The following is a 5,000-nucleotide window of genomic DNA, read 5'->3' on the forward strand; positions in this document are numbered from 1 at the left end:
GCATCTACTTCTGCTCTGAATTTAAAACCGACCTGTAATTCAAAACTGGCATCAGCGACAGGTAGCAGATTTACCCAGGTGAGCAGGGCTCATCCCTCGCACCACACTTGGACATTGTTCAGGTACTCGGGCCGATTCAAAATTTGTTGAACTGTTACTCCCAGTCCATGCGTTCACTCGCTGTGATTCTAAAAGGGATATGGCATCAGTGGAACAGTCGATATAAAGCCTCAGAAAATGACTGACGATGAATACACAGCACCGAACGACCTCAGGACGGACATAGGTTCCGGTGATGAGTTTCAGGAAACAATTGAATTGTGCATATAGCTGCGCTTTACAGCAAGAAAATGGAAGGAAATTTCAATGCCCTCGCACACTGCTGGTTCTTCCAGCCGCAGGGAAGACATTTCTCTTCCACCAGCAAAAGCCAGACTATGACGACATGCAAGGAGAGCAAACCATCAAACACACATCTGGAGAAATGCTTTCGTGGCAAAGCCGCAAGTTTCATCACAAATTGCCATTGGGTGGTGGTGTTATGATCACCAGGTGATGGTGCCCAAACTCGTGACCGACAAAAGTCAACGGGTTAATTAATATTGGCTGCGTTGCAGCGTGAGTGTTAATCCTGCGATGAACCGAAATGATCTTGTACTGCGTCAAACCCAAATGGAGGTGACTCGCACGTGCGGAAGCACACAAGGCTCTTAAGCCTTGTGAAACCAAAGGGTTTATTTCCCACAAATAAATAAATAAATCAATAACCAGGAGATGGTGGTTGCAACAGTAGAGACGACGGCGGGTTGTGGTGGGGAAGAAAGGGGGAACATGGAATCAATAGATAAATAATTATGTGCAAGAGGAATAAAATCTAAGACACTACACACCGGATTCCAGCACAGACAGGGTTGGGGGGACGAGAAAACCCGGGTGAGGCCTCAGCTGCTGGTGGGCGTGCAGGCGATGATGAGGTGAGCAGGGGCGATGAACAGGCGATGATGCAGGCGACGAAACACACGGGCAGGAGCAACAAACGGGGAAAGGCAGGAACGCCGAATCCGGGCCACGGCAGAAGCAGGAACAGGAGAAGGCAGGCAGGAACCATGGACAGAGAAACCGTTTCTCCTCAAGGTCATCCACCAACCCCTTTGGCGCACTCCCAATTCTCTTTAGCTCTCAGGTGAACCCAAAATTGTGCCCCTCAGGAGGCGATCCAAGCTTCGCCCTCTCTTGGCTTTGGCTTCACCTCGGCGCCTCACTGGTGGGACATTACAAGGGGGTTGCATGTATGATTGTCTTAGTCTTAACCCATAACTAATTATTACCACGCACCATCCCCCTGTATGGTGCACATGCGAACAAGACAATCCTGAAGCTAACATTTCCCAACTTGATCACATTGAGATGGGCAAGCTACTCGTACATAGACCATACTCCTCTATACATTTCTATCCATTCGAAAGTCAAATCTTCCCCCAACAACCATACAAACATAGCAATATTATCTATACATTCTGATAAGAGGTGTGTGTGTGTGTGTGTGTGTGTGTGTGTGTGTGTGTGTGTGTGTGTGTGTGTGTGTGTGTGTGTGTGTGTGTGTGTGTGTGTGTGTGTGTGTGTGTGTGTGTGTGTGTGTGTGTGTGTGTGAGAGACCATTTTTTTTTATCAGAGATGCACAAATGGATCTTCGTCATAATTTCAGTTTCATCAGTGAGTATTGGGGAGAGTTTTTGGCAAAAAAAGCTTTTGAAAAATTTGAAAAAAATGTTGGATTTTTTTTTTTTAATCTCTATCGTGCGTCGGCCTTTGTAATGATGTGAAAGGTGACATTAAAGGTGATATTAACTGATCCCTGACCCCATTCCTTAGCGGGTGGAGGGAGGTGTTTTCGGCCCCACCAAAAAAACTGAAAAAATAAATTAATTTCCTCAAAATGCCCACAGGATCAGAACTGCACTGGGGAATGCTGAGTCACCCTGCTCGGCAACACTGAGTACCTCCTCTGCTCGGCAATTCCGCATGGCCCCCACGCTAGGCAATGCCGGGGTACCACCCGCTGTCGGAGTACCTCCCTTCCCCCCCGCTAGGCATACCTGGGTAACCTTGCTAGTGTACCATAAGTTAATATTGGTGTTAACTGCTGTATCCAAAGAACAAGGTAACTCTGTAAGTGTCGCTCCTTGGTTGCTCATGTTTCCAGCTGATACCTGGGTTTAGAACAAGGTGGAAAACAAGTGTATGCTTCTGCCTTGTGTACAACAATGGATGAACACACCCAGTGAAGGATTTATTAGGAGAGGATGATCTCTCAAAAGGGCAATGCAAACAAAATGTGCTTGAAGTAGTTGTGGTGGGGAGTGGTTGTTCCACAATGATACTTTTTTTTTTTTTCTTTCAGAATTACCTTCTGGACTACCTGTCCATGTGCACAATGAACCACCTGTAGAACTAGCCAGCCATTCATCCTTGTGTAAAGTTCATTCCACACCTATTGCATCATAATAATAACAATCATGTGGGTAACTTTATATCTCACACTGTCCCTTTGTCTTGTGGCCGCCATCTTTGTATACAAAGTTATGATTGTTCTAACAGGTGGCTTATTCTGACAACATATGACTGCACATGATTTTAACCAGTTTGTGACTCTTGGTGTGTACAAAAATGTCCATGTTTGTTTACACCTTTGTTATTTATCGTGTGTCCTGCCCATTGCTGAGTTTGACCAAGTCAGATGAGTGCTGGTACAGACAAACCAGACTCGGTCGTGGAACGGTTAGAGCGTCCGCCCTGAGTCTGGGACGTCGGAGGCTGAAATCCCGGCCGAGTCGTATCCAAAACTTTCAAAATTATCCGTGCTGCTTCCTTGCTTGACACTCATCATTTAAAAGGAGGGAGCGCAGACAAAGAACACTGGGAAGGAAATGACAAAGCCCCCCGGCGTAACGCTTGCCAAGGAACTGCTTCGGCAGCAGGAACGCTCTGTAACGAGTACTGTTCATCAAAATGAAATGCACGGACAGCAAAAGTCGAGTAGTTGAGTTGAGGTGGCCCCGTTCACCAGATGTGCGTTCTCGAAGGGTCAGTCCAGGACAGGTGCGTTACGCTCATACCTGCAGGGCAGTGCTTTGTGCTTGACCCTACATGGCATTTATTACACGGAATGGCCGGACGGGCGTATCGGGTGCGAGGCGAGTCCACACCTGCCCAGCTGGGCGCGTGTTCCACGTTGTTCTCATGGTTGTTGTTCTCGCCGCAGTCGCCTCAAGCGTTTACCATAAGCTGTCGGAGCAGTTCTAAAGAACAGTATTTACGGATTCTTTTTCTTTCATTTTTTTTTGCCCTGAACCAGGCCTTGTTCGGACTTTGACAAGTTAATTGTTTATTTATTTATTGCAAAATGATGTTCTTTATGACTGTGCTCTATGTGATGTCATTAACCCCCGAATAGTAGTCCTTTCTTCATCTACGGAGCATGCGGTGGACGGTGAAAGGCACCTGCTCGGCCGGGTGTTGGCTTAACGGTTAGGTGGCTGGCTCAATATCCGAGGGTCTCGAGTTCGAGCCCCTGTCGGTCGTTGAATTAACACCAGTACACTGGTAACAGGAGCACTGGTAACAGCATCAGCAGCACAGCCGTGCCCCCGGCCATTGATGCCACTTGCAGCCTCGTGCTGCACACGAAGGAGGAGGAGGACAACGAGGCATCTGTTTGGGGTTGTGCATGCATTCCACCGGATGCTCCTTGATGCCCCGCTCCGCACGGTGTGCTCGCATCCTTTACTCGCCTCGCACCTCCATGAAGCACGAGGTACGCCTGAGAGCAGCCGCTGATCTAAAATGCGCACCCATAAACCACATTCTGTACTTCCTCTTGCATCCAGGAGGGCTGAACTCAACGTCTGAACGGATCGATGGCCGTGCGACACCAACAACATTGGTGCGGCTGAAATATTCTGCAGACCGAGAATGTGCGGAGTGCTCTTCCAAGCAGGAATCGGGGCAGCAATTTGGAATTTGACCTCAAAGTACAAGCACATGATGACCGACTGCAAACGCATATTTAACGGCCATCAGTGAATGCTGGCACATGGAGCATCCGGCTTAACCGAGAAAATGACCATTTTTCACATTTACTGGGTTCCGCAGTCTTCAGAAAGTGATTTGTGCTGTTGTTGTTGTACATGTGGTTGACGAGTTCAGGAGACAACAGACACGTGATTTTAGAGGGTACACCTGAATGCCAGTCAGACAATGGTTATTTGATCCTCCAGCATCTCGATCATCTTTATTCAATTTGTTATGTACAACTTTATTGGTGTTCAAAACTGAAGACGCAACCACCAAGTGGAATGACTCTGAGCAAGACTTGGGCTTGACGTTTTGACCACCGCGTCGTCTTCACCAGTGACACAGGTGATCACTCGGCGGTCCAAACATCTCACCTGGGCCTTACCTATTGATCAACGACACGAGTTGATGGTGCCTTCAATTTTGAATACGGATCTTCCCAATTACACCCGCACTTTGGTGTGTGCATGTATGTACACCCGAACTCACAAACAGACAGACAGACAGACTGACAGACAGACGGGTTGAAAACATAACTTCTGTCCACCTTCGGTGGTAGAGGTAATACATATCTATTCACCCAATTGTTCCTTATTTTCTATTGTCCCGAAGCTACTCTCTTATTGATTGCACTGATTGCCTCTTTACCTGCGTCACCGAAGGTGGATGGAGGTTATGTTTTCACCCCTATGTGTCCGTCTCTGTCTATCTGTGAACAGGATGTCTCAAAAAGTTGTGCATGAATTAAGACGACGCTTGGTGGACAGGTTGGGTGTGTGACCCAGGGGTCGAGAACAAACCGATTCGATTTTGGTTCAGGACTGGATTCAGATCAGACCCATCAGCGGGAGACAAAACATGTAAACCGTTCAGCTTGGCGGAGGTGCGCTCTCTCCCAGGTACCGTTGTAGTTTACAGTGTGTTTG

At 47.6% G+C, this 5,000-nt stretch overlaps 1 protein-coding gene across 2 annotated transcripts in view; it reads left to right on the forward strand.

Annotated features, from left to right (window-relative positions):
* The window catches only part of LOC147020872 (BCL11 transcription factor A-like), a 138,817-nt gene that overhangs the window by 107,453 nt on the left and 26,364 nt on the right, over positions 1 to 5,000 (forward strand). The window contains exon 1 of one of the 2 annotated variants that reach the window (XM_085896589.1): positions 2,390 to 2,518. The exons of the other annotated variant lie outside the window; for it this stretch is intronic. The gene's annotated coding sequence lies outside the window, so the exon portion shown is untranslated. Of the gene's footprint in view, positions 1 to 2,389; positions 2,519 to 5,000 lie in introns of those variants that run through there. 2 annotated transcript variants of the gene reach the window in all.

The sequence above is a fragment of the Eptatretus burgeri genome, chromosome 9, assembly GCF_056783735.1.
Source record: "Eptatretus burgeri isolate ZD-2024b chromosome 9, Ebu_testis_v1, whole genome shotgun sequence".
Taxonomy (NCBI): Eukaryota; Metazoa; Chordata; class Myxini; order Myxiniformes; family Myxinidae; genus Eptatretus; species Eptatretus burgeri.